This window comes from Pinus tabuliformis, chromosome X (genome assembly GCF_031772625.1).
Source record: "Pinus tabuliformis cultivar Carrire ecotype Pingquan chromosome X, CPIR1, whole genome shotgun sequence".
NCBI lineage: Eukaryota > Viridiplantae > Streptophyta > Pinopsida > Pinales > Pinaceae > Pinus > Pinus tabuliformis.
In genome coordinates this window covers 46,986,876-47,004,034 of record NC_142308.1, presented here as the reverse complement: position 1 = coordinate 47,004,034, position 17,159 = coordinate 46,986,876, and the positions used below count along the sequence as shown (strand labels likewise).

The 17,159-nt window shown below is 35.1% G+C and overlaps 1 protein-coding gene across 2 annotated transcripts in view; it reads right to left on the bottom strand.

Moving 5' to 3' along the window:
• The window catches only part of LOC149138248 (Nop53 protein), a 186,102-nt gene that overhangs the window by 63,805 nt on the left and 105,138 nt on the right, over positions 1-17,159 (bottom strand). The window lies entirely within an intron of this gene.

Sequence of the window (17,159 nt, the reverse complement as noted above, 5' to 3'; positions counted from 1 at the left end):
CATCAAGCCCAAATCCCTAACCCTAATCTCCCTTCTAGAAGATCTACATGATTAATGGTTGAGATCATTTCTAAGTCACTTAAATAATTAAATTATTTATCATTAGAAATTGAATTCATAGTCCATAATAATTAATTGACTTTAATTATTGTACTTTTCTTAAGTTAGACTTAGGAAAGAAGTCATAAATCGCTTAATCCTCCAAACAAGCACCTAAAGAGGCAATAAATCATGTTTACATGTTAAGGAACCAAGCCTACACACTGTTGAAATTTGTAGCTATGGTCGATCTTCATAATTAAGATTTTAGCCTTAAATTATGTAAGACATGTTCTTCATGTACTTTTCAAAAGAAAGAATTTGAATTTTAAATTTCAATATTTTTGACATTAAAGAAGTCAAATCAGCCCAGTCGTATTGTGGCACCAATTTGGCCTCCCAAGAAAGATATATATGTGTGTGTGCGTGTATGATTCGACCTCCTCAACTTGGCACCATTCGACCTCAAGCAATAACAATCTTTTGATCCAAGTGAAGGAGAAATAGAACAAGGAGGAAGGCAAGAAGAACATTTCTCTCTCCATCTGACCTCGCACATGTCGTTGAAGTTAACTTCGCACGTGAGACAGAAAGGGTGAATCTATGAGCATCTTAAGCAGCAGTTCTAAGTTTCTCTAGTGTAGAAGTAGGCCGAATTTCGGCCCAAGCAGATCATATCAGGCCAAGTGTATTGGGTAGTTGGTGACTTGACATGAGGGTTGGTTTAACATGTTTGACCAAGGCCACATACTAGTCAATTTGACTTTCTATTTGACTAGAAGAATTAGATGTATCTCTATTGAACTAAACAATTTCCCAAAGGAAAAGGTTGTTGGGTTTTTCCCCATGTGGATTTTCCCAGCGTAACTTCTTGTGTCTCCTGTTTGGTTGTCTCTTTATGATCCTACTGACATTTTGTTTATATTTTTGAAATCTTTTGTGTAATTTCTTTATGATGAATGTGAATGAAAGTAAAGATAACTTAAGAAACCATAAGAAGTAATTATCAGTTTAGAAGATCCTTGAAAAATCAACATGGTTTCAGAGCTTGGGTGAAAGCACAACCTTAAAAGAAGCCAATCTACTTCAAGTTATCCTCTAGGGCTTATTCTGTCACCAACCCTAGAAACATTATTTCCATTGTGATTGTAAAAAGTTTGAAAAACTTTGATCAGACTTGTTGCTCATGTTTCTAAAAGAAAAGCATGTTTTGTCTCTAAGCTAATATATTAAAGGGTCGAAGCCCTGGTTAAATCTCAAAAGGACGAAGTGACCTTAGGAAAGTTGAAGTTTCATTTGTACTAAGATTCATATGGCTAGAAGAAAACATTGTGATCCATTCTTAAGCTTGTGATAATATTCAAAGAAGGTCGAAGCATACTCGGAGAGGATCGAAGTCTTAGTTTATGTTAAAGTTAGGTCGAAAGGACTCAATCTGTTTCAATAGGCCAAAGAAGACTCAGATTTTGTTACAGAGGGCCGAGAAGGCCTCAGGTACTGTTGCAGTAGGTTGAGAATCCTCAAGAAGTCTGAGGAGTCTCATAAAGATGATCCAAAGTAATTTGAATTACCTCAGTCAAGGACAAAGCCTGCAAAGGTGTCTTCAGCTCAAAAGTCTACTAAAGTTTGCTTGCATTGTAATCCTTAGATTGAAAAGTATGTATTATTGCTTTCAGTAATCATGACTAAAATCAAAATTCTTTTGGCATTTCACTAGAATGTATTGGTGCTCCTTCCAAGAGATAAGGGGTTAAATCATTATTGTGTTAAAAGTGTTGAAACATGGTTGTCATTGATGCCAACACAAGCAACACCTGAAGAAGCCCACTTTGATTTTGACAAAGAAGCACAATGTCTTTGGTTTCCAAATCATAGTCATCTCATTCTTCTTGTCTTGCTAATTCCGATCGTACGTGGTAGTAGGTACATCTCCTAATTCCTCACGGTTGAGGAGTTACACCTCTTAGAAGATTGGAGCACCATTCTTGGTCAAGAAGCCCCAAAACATGCCACAAGGTCAAAATGAAGATGAACTTATTAAACGGGAAAATACCCAAAATTTGCCTTGAAGGTGGCCTAAATGGTTAAGGGGTTTTTGCTTCCAAAAACTATTTTTCAAATTCGAATTTTAAAAATTTATATTCTAGGTTGGCTTCCCTCCAAAATTGATCAAGTCGGTTGCCTTAAGGAACCCTTCTTCTTCTCTATATAAGGGCACTTGGATCCTCAACACGATACACACAAGAAACTCATCATTCTATCTGACTTTGACTTGGTGGCCAGGGTAGTCTTGCATATCCTAAAGAAGGTTGAATTATTGAACAAATTTTGGGTGTTTGTTTTTGGTTTAAGGGCTTCGTGTGAGGCCCTAAGTTCAAAAATTTAACGCAATTTATGCTCAGATTTCATAGAGTGAATTTTTAAAACAGAATTTATCAATTCATTTGCAAGTACTTACCTGAAGCTCTTGTTCAAAGGTGTTTCTAGCTTGTGGTTTCTCCCACTCCCACTACCAAATCGACCCTTTTCCTCCCAGTGTATTTGGCATCAACCTATTTGCTTCCCAGACACAGAAGACTTTGAAATAGCAATCTTTTGACCCTCGTGCCCAAAACTCCAAGAACAATTGCTCACTTTCTCTCTATTTGTGGCTCTCTCGATATTTCCTCCTTCACCTGTGAGATCAAAAAACTCAAACTCCCGACTCCCCCTTCATGCCCTCCTTAGTCTCCTTATATTCCCAAGGATCACCGCCTTCTCTATTTAAAAATCATTCCCTTGCCTTCTGTCAATTTCCTGGCATCCCGAATGTTCTTAGGAGACAATCATATTTATTTAAGTTCTATTAGTACTTTAGTACTTTGAACTTGCATCTATTATAATTTATTATTAATATTTTAGTACTTTGAACTTATATCTATTATAATTTGTTATTAATACTTTAATACTTTGAACTTATATCTATTATAATTTGTTATTTAACTCATATTTCATTGTAATTACTTTATTTATAAATTAAATAAACTACCTTATTTAATTTAATTAAATTGAATTATAAATTAAATAAATTTAATTCATAATCTATCATTTTTACTTTATTTTGTTTTTGTTTTGAATAATGCATTAATTATATATTTATGATGGTGGTATACATATCAAGTACCTCACTCGATATATTTATAATATTCTTGTGAGTTATGAATTTACTTCGATAATCAACTCATTACCCTAATATTAGACATTTTTCAATATTAGTCAGTATGTACACTAGTGCAGTGCATGCGATGCGTGCATATGTAACTATCATATGCATGTCTTGTATGCAAGACAATAATCATATTCTATCCATAATCCAAGATGGGTCATTACATACACCACTCCTTCAAAAAATTGTCCCGAAGTTAGGGTTTATATAGTATATTAGTAATTATTTTAATGATTATTATAAATTGTGTAAGGACTTCGTCTTGTGATTAAATTTTCGTTTAATGTGGGGACACTATATAAAAATTTATGTTTTGAACATTTATAGGTTTACAACATCCTATCCTATCCTATTCTAAAATCATCCTATCTTTCCTAATCTCTTCCGCTCCCATCTTATCCGTCCTCTATTGGAATATGTCATTGCGTCAGCGATATTAATCTAACCATTTGTAAACCTCAAGGGCAACAATGTCGATTATATCGACCTGATTTCCTAGTAGAAATCTAGCAGTTATCATCACAAATCTAGGGGAGAGTGAATCGCACAGTCCTCCCATGACTCCAGGTTTTGGAGGATAAATGATAGGCAACACCTCCACCCCTCCTAGTAGGACTAGGGTCAACACCCCATCATGGAATTTCATTGAGCCTCAACTGTTCTTGGAGTTTTATCATCACGTAGTTGATTTGGTAACAATACTATGTGCAATGTAAACACTTATCCACACATTATAACATATGCAACAATATATTCAAAATCAATTGTATTTAAATAACAGTTTTCGTGCATTTCAGATATGTTGTTATCTACAATATTGATCTTTGAGTTCATACAACATATTTGGCCATGTCTAGCCCATATATCTGTAAGTTAGCTTTCATATTAAGTAGTTAAATGTAGTCATTCTTTTATTTCCATCTCATCATTCATGTTGATATGCAAAATAAAAATTATAGATATCACATCCATAACATAATTCAGATTTCAGATTTCATAGCAATGTTAATCAAATACTAGACTTTAGATTGGTATCCATGTACCAACAATGTTAAGCAAAATAACATATTTTATATTGGTATCCATGTATCAGCAATGTTAAACAAAATAAAATTCATTCATAAATGTAGTAGTTCAAAATGATAGTCTAAAGTATCCAGCCACAATAAAGTAAAGTTATACAAAATAAGGTTTTAAATGCTTCAAAATCAAAATATGTTCGGGTATTTTCGGGATATGGACTATGTGCTTTCCCAGGTAGCCGATCCACGACTATACTTGTCCCACTAGACCTTAACTTGGTCTACCAGGCAATTCGTAAGTTGTTGAACCCTTTGTTCTAGTGTATGTAATGGTTAGACCGAAATGATTCCCTCATCCGATATCTGCAATTCCTTCCATTGAAAGTTATGTGATTTGTCATCTATATAATGTCTTAGTACATATACATGAAAAACATTATGAACATTATGCAAGTGGGGTGGCAGTGCAAAATGATAGGCAATAGGTCCAACTTTTCCAGAACTATTAATGGCCCAATAAATCACAATGACAACTTTGTTCCTTTTCCAAACTAGATGGTGCTTTTGTTAGGTCTGATGCGGATGAAAACCTGATCACCTACTTCATAATTCTTATTTGTCCTGTGAGCATCAACATAATTTTTTTGACAATCTTGTTCCTCCTTCAATCATTGTCTATTTTGTTTTACCTATTCCTCCATCTCTTGAATTAATTATGGCCCCACTATCACCCGATCTTCCAAACTATCCCAACTTAGCGGTGCCCTGCAAGGTCTTCCATATAATGCTTCAAATGGAGGCATTCTGATTGAATTATAGTAATTGTTATTGTATGCAAATTCAACCAAGGGCAAGTACTTTTCCTAGTGTGTCTGTTGATCCATAACATACATTCTCAGCATATCTATTGTTACTTGGTTCACTCTTTATGTTTGTCCATCAGTCTCTAGATGATAAGTTGTACTTAAAGTTAGTTGAGTTTCTAAGGTTGACTGCATACAAGTCCAGAATCTTGAAGTGAATCGTGTATTTCTATCTGATATGATATTCTTAGGTACTCCATGAGATCTAATAATTTCATTTATAGATACCCAAGCTACGTCAGCAACTTCATAAGTATCTCTTACGGGAACAAAATGGGTGTTTTTCATTAATTTATCCACTACAACCAGAATGGCATTATGCCTTTGTCGGGTAAGAGGTAGCCCGACAATAAAATCCATAGAAATCACTTCCCATTTGATCATAGGAATGTCGTGAGCTTGCAGGAGACTTGCTGGATGACAATGATCAACCTTCACTTGCTGACATTCAAGACATTTTGCAACGAATTCGTCAATATTGCGCTTCATTCTTGCTCAAAAGAAAAGTTTCTTTGTGTCAGCATACATTTTCTTTATACTTGGGTACGCACAATATAATGCTATGTGAAATTCCTTAAGGATGGTGTTTTGGAGATCCCCACTATCAGGGATAGACATCCTTCCATGGAATCGCAAAAGCCCATCATCCTTTAGTTTATACCCCTCAAACTTAGGTCCTTTTGGATCTTTACTATCAATCCCAGATCTCACTTTTAAATACTAACTATCTTCGAAAAGATGTTCTCGCACTCACTTCCTCAAGTCTACCTTGATAGGTATGAGGGAAAATATCATTGGTCTTCTACTTAGAGCATTTGCTACTACATTCTTTTTCCCTTTAATGTATGAAATCCCAAAGTTATACTCGGTTAAGAATTCACTCCATCGTCTTTGCCTAGCATTCAAGTGTCTTTGGGTAAACGAATATTGCAAACTTTGGTAGTCGTTTTCGAGCGTAAAGCTTCTCCCTACGAGGTAGTGTCTCCATATCTTCAATGCTAGTACTACAGCGGCCAAATCTAAATCATGTGAAGCATAGAGTTCTTCATGGGGTTTTAACTTCCTGGAGGCATATGCTATTCCTCTATCTTGCATTAATACAACACCTAATCCTTGCTTGATGCATTAGTACATATAGTAAAATCTCTGTCCATATCAGGTACTCGCAAGATTGGTGCACTAGTCAACAATCTTTTAAGCTTCGAGAATGCCATGTGACATTCCTCGATCCACTCATACCTAACTCCTTTACACTAGAGGGTTGTGATAGGCTTTGCAAATTTTGAGAATCCCTCTACAAACCCATAAATTTTGAGGGTCTATCTTACTAAACCCATAAAACTACATACTTCATGCGCATTTTTCGGTATCGACCAATCCATGATTGCTTTTACCTTCTCAGGATCTACTGAGATCCCTTCATCTGATATGATATGTCCTAAGTAATGAATATCCTACTAAAAAAAGGAACACTTGGATAACTTTCCATATAATTGGTGTTCCCCTGAGACAAGATAATACTATCCACAAATATTCTTCATGCTCCTTGTCATTTTTGGAGTAGATGAGAATATTATCTAAGAAGACTTGTACAAAATGGTCAAGATATTTGTGGAAAACACTATTCATAATATTCATGAATATTGTTGGTGCATTGATCAACCCAAATGGTACCACTATGAACTTGTAATGCCTGAAGCGTGTTCAAAATGTAGTCTTAGAAATATCATTGTCCTTAATTCTTAATTGATGATAATCTGAATGTAGATTGATTTTTGAAAAAACTGAAGCTCCTTTCATTTGGTCGAAGTGGCCATCAATTCGAGGCATTGGATACCTATTCTTTACTGTAGCTCAGTTTAAGTCTTGATAATCTATGCATAGCCGCAAGGAACCATCCTTCTTCTTGACACCCTAGGGTGAAATACTAGGTCGGATGTGTCCTATATCTAGTAGTTCCTTCAACTGAATTTTCAACTCTTGAAGTTATGGGGTCGTCATTCTGTAGGGCGTTTTACAGATTGGCTATGTACTAGATTTCAATTCTATTGTGAGATAAAGCTCCCTTTCAAGAGGTAATCCTGGTAGTTCCTTCGAAAATACATCCGGAAATTCAAATAACACCGAATATTGCTCTAGAGATGGCCCTTTTTTCCTTGCTTACTTCCTTAACTGCATATACTTGACAGTCTTTTCTTAGGAAACATTTCAATTACAATGTTGATATGAAGTGTAAAGATAACTTCCTCTTAATACCTTGGATTTGGATCGTCTCTCCGTCATTTATGCAAAGAATTATTTTTTGTAATTGTCAACCCAAGCTTGATGAGCTTCTAACCAATCTATCCCTATGACGAGATCATAAGTTCCCAGGGTTGTGACATACACTTTTAACTTAGTCGAACAGATACACTTAAATCTACAGATTGAAGTTCCCCTGAAGCCACTTCTACCAGTGTGAAATCGTTTTGCTTGCGCACTGCGAACCCACATTTATTTAATGCATATGATGGAATGAAACTATCAGTAGCACCAGTATCAAATAAGATTTTGAGTTTCATGTCGTTAATAGTACATAAGGATTCCACTACAGTGGATTGTTGTTTTGCCTGGTTGTTGTTGACTACTGCATGGATTCTATGATTTCCTTAGGTATTTGATGATGGCTCTTTTACTGCTCTATGCATTACACTTGATGAGACTTCCGGACAATCACATTGAAAATGCAGTCCTCCACCTTCCCAACAATTAATCTGGGGTGATCCCTTTGTGTCAGATTGTGAGCTTTCTCCTCTTGTGCTACTTCCTCTCGCGCTTCTTCCTCTATTAGTAGTTCCTCAAGAATTCCACTGACTAACATTAGATATTGACGATTCTGGAGATATAACATTCGTTGCCATGGGAGGCCTACCTCCTACTCCTCTTCAACTAAATCTATTCCCATAGGGAGGTGGCCTCAAACTGCTCCCCCTAAAGAAGCTCCAAGGAGTCTTCCCTGGAAATCCTAGTTGTGGGGGTCATGTCGACCTGACACCCCTTTTTATCCCTATATGTTCCTCCGCATAGCGGGCACATTCCATTGTCTCTGCTACTGATGATGGCTTCCACATTCTAACCATGGCCCTAATTCGAGGATTTAATCCATACACGAAACGCTCAACTTGAAATTCATCAATATCTAGATAAGGAACGTATTTTATGAGTTCCATAAACCTCATCTCATATTCTTCCACTGTTTTGTTACCTTGGACTAACATGTGAAAAGCTTTGGCTTGCTGCTCTTGAAAGTAGGGTTGCAAGTACTTTGGGCAAAATCTTTCTTTGAACAATTCCTAGGGAATGTTGTCCAATGTGAGATGTGCAATTGCTTTTCTAGATTTCACCACCAAATCAGACCACTTTCCCTTATAGTTGAAATATAGCGATCTTTGTCTTAGAGGTAGAAGAATATTATCTTTGCACGAAAGACCTTGTCATTCCTTCCAACCATGCTTCAGCACATTCTCCAGCTCACCCTCCTGAAAATTCTAGAAGCTTAATCTTTAGTAGCTCCCTAGAAATGTCCTCTCGTGGTTGTCTATGATCTAAACCTTTGGACTCCTCTAGATTTCCTTGCTCAAGGTGAGGTCGCTCTTCCTTGGTACCCGCTGTCGGCAGCCCTTTTAGTGTTTCCAAGATTGCTTCTAATGAGTGCATTATAATGGTTAGTTCAGTCGTCGAAGCGGTAGTGCTGATGATGGTGTCGACAATGGCAATGGCGACACTGCCCAATGGCGTCGTTGTTGAGATGTCTTTACCCTCACAATTTTTCCTGAAAATCCAACAAGGTTATGAATATTTGAGGTACAATTTAGATCAATAAATACAATTTCGTAAATTTAAAATCACATGCGGGTATAGATTTTTTTTTTGTTTTGCTATTATTACCTGCAGGCAGGTGTTACTGATACTGAGGTCAAGGAGGGTGGTATCGCTACCTCCTTGTCCTCATTTGAAAAGGTAACCTACTGAGGTAGGCAACAATGTGTAACAATACTTATTTTATTATGTAGGTCTTTATTGTTCATTAAGGGGTTTTAATTGTTTAGGTTCAATGTTTCTTGTGTCTTACAAACGTTGTTCAACAATCTATAAATGTTGCCTTACTATATTCTATTCATACAACCTCTACATGACTCTCTCTTTATGATGTTTAATTTTCACTCCTATCTTATCAGTCTCTTTTGGAATTTTCGCACTTCTTCGTGACTAATTTCTTAATTGTTTAATTGTTTATTATCAATATTATCTTATTTTAAGATCTAAATGTTAAAGTTAGGGAGAATGGTTAGGCAAAGGATAGTCATTCTTCCTGTGTCAAGTATGTTGATCAAAATTAGGAAGAATGGTTCAAAATCACTTAGTTGAGTGGGTTCCTTTCAACGTAAAGCTCAAACTCTCCAGATAGGTTGAGTGACCACATTTAGCATCGGCCCAAAATTACTCAAAGCGTTAGGCCTTTGGAGATTCACCATGAGTCAAAGATATTGACCAGAATGATAGTGAACCAAGACTAATCTATATACCATATGTCAGAGGGACCAGAAATATGGTGACTAGTTTATGCTAATGATGTACAATGTGTCAGGAGTGCCAACCAGGATTATGGTGCACCATAGGTCAAAGGTACAAACCAAAATTAAGGTAACTAGTTGATGTTGTTGATTTACCATGGGTCACAGTTGATAACCAAGATGATGGTAATTGAATGATGCTAACGTTGATGATGAATTGTTGTAACCTTTTCTTAGAGAAATTTGTCAATAACAAAACCTCTGGATACTCATTATGAATACCTCCCTAACTAAGAGGGAGTGTTGAATTTTGTAGCTATGGTCGGTCTTCATAATTAATATTTTAGCCCTTAAATTATTAAGACATGTTTTTCATGTCCTTTTCAAAAGAAAAAATTTGAATTTTTAATTTAATACTTTGACATTAAAGAAGTCAAGTCGGCCTCCACTTGGTCAGGTCAGCCCAGCCCTATTGTGGCACCCATTCAGTGTCCCAAGAAAGATATATATGTGTGTGTGTGTGATTCAACCTCCTCATCTTCGCACCATTCGACCACAAGTAATAACAATCTTCTGATCCAAGCAAAGGAGAAACAAAACAAGAAGGATGAAGACAAGAAGAGTATTTCTCTCTCCATCTGACCTCGCACATGTGGTTGCAACTGACTCTGCACGTGTGACAAAAAGGGTGAATTTCTGGGCATATTTAAGCAGCAAGTGCAAGTTTTTCTAATGCAAGAGTAGGCCAAATTTCGGCCCTAGCAGATCAGATCAAGCCAAGTGTATTGGGAAGTTTGGTAAGTTGACATGAGGGTTGGTTGACCAAGTTTGAGCAAGGCTAAATACTGGTCAGTTTGACTTTCTATATGACTAGAAAAATTAGGCGTATCTTTGTTGAACTAAACAATTTCTCTAAGGAAAAGGTTGTTGGACTTTTCCCCATTGTGGGTTTTCCCATGGTAATTTCTTGTGCCTCTTGTTTGGTTGTCTCTTTATGATCTACTAGCATTTTGTTTATATTGTTGAGATCTTCTATGTGATTTCTTTATGATGAATGTGAACGAAAGAAAAGCTTAACTTAAGAAATCATAAGAAGTAATTATCAGTTTAGAAGATCCTTGAAAAATAAACATGGAGAAGACCTTCTAAAGCTATCACAAGCTTCAACACTCTGTCAATGATATGTGGGATTAGGTATTTTCTAAATTAGTGAATAGGATTACAAAATGATCAAATAGGGGGATTACCCCAGTTAAAAGAATTGCAATGGTCTTGGGATCCTTGCCACATGACATGTCAATTATTCTTCCTACTGTCCTCCCAATCCACCTAATTTTGCTAATCCGAAGTAAATTATTTGTAACTACATTTGGGGTAAACTAGGTGGGAAGAGGAAACTTCCCTTGGGCACTTGAGAATTTCAAACATAAAGAAAGAAAAGCAGGTTTGTTACTTGCAAATATTTACACACATCACTTACTTTTGATAGATAAATGGATTGTTAGAGGGTCACAAGTTGTTTGCGTATTAGAAAATATTCTAAGCAACTGAATCATGATAGCTTCTCATTACTTTGGTGTTAAATATTTTTACCTTAGCTAACATTGCGTGCAATGTTATGAACTTCAACATTTGAGGATCTCCTATGCTTAAGAGATTATGGAAAGAAAAGCAAGGGGACTCTCAACAACTCTCATTAAACTAACAAAGATTGAGACATGGCAGAGATTTTGGTTCTAGCAACATATGGGGTTTCAAATCCCCTACAAGCTCACAGGGGTCTCTCTTTAGATCTAATGTGAAATTTGTTGCTAGAAAAGGTATTCTCCCTTGGTAAGATCTTTGCGATAGAGAGAGGATATTGCTTCTTTTGGAAGGATCTCAAACAAAACTACACAAGAAAATCAATAATAGAACATGAATTCCAAATAAGGAATACCAAAGATGAAAACTAAATGAACCAAAAGATAGATAGCACAAAAGGATTGACTATATTTGGAGAACTCCCTCGCTTTTAAGCTTAAACACACATGTTGGCTCGCTCCTTTACATGCCTTGCTAGAAAAAGCCCAATATAGTACTTGATGTATTTTTATTTCATATTTTTGGAACATAAGATGGTTTCTTACAAATTAAAAGAACTTGCAAACCTCAATCTATGATTTCAAAGGATTCATTCGTGTAGTTTGGCTTTTGAATCCTCAATCATTCTTGTGTTCTTATCATAATGGTACAATCAACAACATATAATATTACAATCATTCTGCCATCCATATCTTTACATGTATGTATGGATCTAATGGCCATCTTCCAAAAGCAATGGCTCTAAAATTATCAACAATTTTTGCATACTAGGGCTCTAATATCCTACCTAACACCATATGGTGCCATTGTCAACTTACATCTAAGAGGCACCTTCCCTCTTTGCACAAAACCTTCAAATTGTTTCATACATACTTCCTCTTCCATAACACCATTCAAGAAGGCATATTTAACATCCATCTAGTGAATATCCCACTTAAGTCAAGTTGACATGGCTAAAGCCAATCTAATTGCATTCATCTCATCTACTAGTGAAAATGCTTCTTCAAAGCAATACACTTTCAAGGAAAAGATTAATCCACTAACCTTACCATATATTTGTTAATAGAACCATTTATTTTATATATTTTATCATGTGGATACGACCTATTCTATTAGGTAATTCAACAAGCTCTCAAGTATTACCTTTTATTGCACTATAATCCTCATGCATTGTGTTTTATCACTTTCCTAGTCACCTTATTCGTGTTCATCTTCAAATTTGACAATAATAAAATTCAAAAAATATTCATCATACCAAAAATAGTGGACAATATTCACAATTATGTTTGAAAATTAAGAGTATATAAAAATCTATATATATATATATATATATATAACACTCCACCGAGGTGGGTTCCTTGTCCCACAAACAAGGGGGTCTCATACACCAATTTAGTGTGTGATTTGACCATGACCTTAAAATTGGATTATCATTATCATTATATAAATTATATAACTTAAATGAATTTATTGTTAAATTATCTAATTCACATACTTATAGTATATAATAAAATGTATATTCATGTACAAATAGAAATACATAAAATAATAGATAAATTTATTTTAATATAGTTAACTTATATAATTAGTGTTATATTTATATAATATGTAGTTTATTAAAATATACGACAACTTAGCTCCCATAGTGACTTCAACCATAGTACTAAATGTACTTAAAAGTTAATGTATTTGCAAATCACAGTTTACTTAATGTCTTCTCTATGCAATGATAAAGGTTTCCACAGATAGCAGAATTCTGAATGTTTTGATGATAATTGGTAAAGCATCCATACTATAGACTCATGGATAGGAATCCACACAACAGAGGAACAGCATATTACACAGTTGCATCTACATGATACATGAAGGACATATTGTACAGCTCCATATAAAAGCAAGCATCACATTCCACCACTGCGTGTGCAAACAGAGATATGCCATATGCAAACAAAGGACACATTCCACAATGTTTCCTTCAACAGCTATTTACAAAGACAAAGAATATTAACTACTAAATAGCAGCTAGGTTGAAGGGTGAGTAACTAACCAAAATTTAATGAATATATGTGGTTGCTTATCAAATGCACCAGAACCTCATCAATGAAATCCAGCAAATGCTGTGACTTAGCCCGCTCTTGCTTTCCATGTACTTCTCCAAATGAAGTAGCTTCGAGTGAGTTTAAAATTATGGCCATCAAAACACCATGTACTTGGAAGTGAAATTTATCCTTGCTAACTTCTTGACTGTTTGTCTTCTTCATTGGTCTAAGATAGCTCCTATAACTTTCAATCACTCACTATTTGTAGATATCACTTTTGGAGTTTCTTTAACTTCAGAATTAATTTTTTAGTAATTGCACTACTGACATTGGATACTTCATCATCATTTCATACAAAATTGGTCTTATTTTCATATTTTGGGCCATGTTCCTTTTCTTTTAGAGCCTCTTTAATATCATCTTTCTTTTCTACAAACCATGGTATGATAAACATATATAATTTTTCTTGTTTGTGATCTTCATCAAGGACAAGACTCTACTGGCTATTATGCCTTTCTCTTCTAAATCAAAAAGCCTATATGCACTGGCTCTTCATTGTACAAAATAAGGATGGATTGTTTTTCCTTTTCTTTTCTAGCTTATGCCTTATTTATTTTGACACACGCACATAAGGATAAGAACCAAAGATTTATAGATAATTTATTTTCCACTTCATGACCTTTTCAGTATGATGTTTCACATGACCTTAAAAGGGCTTCTGTTGAGTACATATACAATAGAAGTTGTTTAAGGGAGATATTTAGCCTTAAGCATACTCTTAGCCAACTCCACAAGGATCCTACTTTTCCTCTACGATACCATTTTGTTGTAGAGTATATAAGTATGTTCCTTTACAATACTTGTACAAGTCATTAAATTTGTGTTATTTCCTGTTGTTTGCCTTGAGAACCTTAATCTTCTTCGCATTTTGCCTCTCAACCATGGCTCTGAACACCTTGAATGTTTCAAGAGCATCTGACTTATGCTTAAGGGGCATGAAAATCATAAAATTAAGCAAGACATGGCAATTAAAAAATCACACATGCATAATTTCATTGCAAACATTGGAAGTTCAGCAAACATAAAACCTAAGTCACCGGGTTCAGCGAATAAAATCCTTCGGATTCGAAATTCACCGAACCTCAATGCAATCCGAACAAATTTGTTTGTGTTCACCGAATTTCATGCCGAACTTGAACCTATGTCGAACCCAAACCCAAACTCGTATACTAACACAAACAATATATATATAATAAAAAACAAAAAAAAACACCATCAAAAAATCAATGAAATGTGTGTTAGGGTTTTTGTGGTTTGACAATTTTTTTAATGTTTATAAATTATAAAAAATAAATTAAGTGGTCATTTGTAACCCTATCACTCCACCGGTCCACCATTGAGTTTTGACTCCTGCACACTCAATCCCTCAATGGCAACCTGGATGTTAAGAGTCTCATGGTGGATCATTTTAATTCCACGTGCCAGTGAAGTCTCCAGACTTGGCGCTACAATTCTAAAAGGATTTAAAACCGTTTTATCAGCGCATAATGATAGGCCAGAGATGACTTTGCAAACCATACGTGGAAGTGATTACCTACTGTGTGTATAAATTATCCCTTTTTTTCAACATTCACATAGGACTAAGTTTTCTGTCAACGGTGCGTATTAAAAAGAAGTTGATTGCCAAAAATAATATGCCAGTATCCATTTTATTACAATGAAAACTAACCTTTAAAAAAAATGAAAGGCTTTTATGAATTTGTAATGATTGTTTTAAAATATGAAAAAAGAAAAGTGATAAAATACATGAAGTAACCAAATATCTGATTTACAGATTGAGGTGCTTTGAAGTTTGCACGCTGACTTGATTTTTTAATTGCCTTTGCACAGCTGGATTTTTTATGGGGCTAGTCTACATGATTTATTTGTGAAGAACTATAGCTAAATATGCAATGAGCTAAATATATGAGGCTGCTTCAACTTTAATTGAAATATATATATATATATATATATATTCAAATTTCTATATGTCAAATTTTATGCCGAATTTTATTGGCAAAACTTTAAGTGTCGAATTTTAGTTGAATTTCAAAGTCGCCAAACTCGAACATGAACACGAACGCAGTGACTTAGCATAAAACCAGGATTCAAGTGCATCACTCGGAAGTAATTTGTACAAGATGCTAAAATGGCTCATCATGCCCATCCCTTATCCCTTGCTTTGAAATCATTTTTCCAAGAAACATCTATTACCTACAAATTTGACATTCATCATTCTCATGATCTAACCTTCCTTAGTTGATACAATTAAATTGATTAAAAAATCCCAAATAAACCTCTCAATCTGAACTGCATCATCTGAGCAACTAAAAATAATTCAACCAACAAATTTAATATAGTTCAACTATCAGATTTTAATTTTGGCAGACACAAGAACTTCAATGAATACTCCAAATAAGGACAAAATAAATCGAAGCCCCATTATTCATTATTAAATATGAAAATTCACCTCTTGCAAGAGCAGCCAATATACGTTCAGGCTTCAGCAGAGACATATAGTTGATCAAAATGTACATTCTGAGTAGAAGCACCGATATTCTACAATGTCCAGATACCTTAACATTGCCCTATTGTTCTTAACCATGTGACTTGGTAAATCTTTTAAAACATTCTCATTTTCTCCCTTTCCTCTTTGCTTCTATACTATAGTATCAGTGTATCGATTATAATAATATTTATCTTGGACAAGTATAAATTAGGAATGTTTTGTTATCCACCCCAACCAATGTTAAAATTTGGGTTCCAGAGGACAAGTGGTTCCCTAAGGCTTTGATCTTTGGCCTAGAGAAAAGTGTCCAAATTTATTTGTACTTTTCTCCTAAAATGACTTTATAAGTGGTAAAGTCAATTTAATTTAAAAGTGACTTTATAAGTGGTAAAATTACATTCTAATTTAAAAGTGACTTTATAAGTGGTAAAGTTACATTCTAATTTAAATGTGACTTTATTGAACTCAATGAAGAATTAGAAAGTGAAAAAGTGACTATGGAAATAAAAGGCTAAATGGGTTTCTATTCAAGTGGGTGAGTTAAAAATTAGAAAGTGAAAATTAAATTCACATTTATTCTCATCCCTAGATCTAAATGAATCTCAGCCATTGGATCTTAGGGTAACCCAAAAGGTCATTTAGAGAATAAAAGGAGAAGAGAAGAGAAAAAAGACAATTCATTCTTTCATGAGCATCTGAAAGAAAGAGAAGAGAGAGCGAGGAGAAAATTTCTGAGCAGTGAGGAAGTGAAAGAAAGTAGCAAAAAGACATTTCAGCAAATCTGAGCAACAACTTTTATTGGCATGCATCCCAAGGCAAAACTGTACAGCAAGAGAAAGGCACAGATATCGAAGAAGAGAGACAGCACAGAAACCAAGGAAGAGGGACAGCAGCAAGGGCACAAATTTCAAGGCAGATTTGGGCACGAATTTCGAGGCAGTCGTACTGCCGAAATCCATATGGTCCGTACAGTGTGTACAGCGAGTTTTGGGCACATTTTTTGAGGCTGGCCGTACAGCATTTAATGCTGTTTTATTGCTGGAAATTTCTGTTTTGGCTGTTTGCTGATTGGCACGATTTTCAAGGTGGAGTTCAAGCACGAAAATCAAGATAAGTTGTAATTTGTGGTCGCTGGAATTTTTACTGTGTATTTCAGTTTCATGTAAAATCATTTTCAGAAATAAAAAAAAGCTCTCAAACTGGTTTTCCCCAAGAGTTGTAGGGGCTTTTTCCAGGGTCACATTGACAAAAAATCACTGTTATTTTCTGTGTAATTTTGCTGTGTTTTATTTCTGCAATTTCAGCA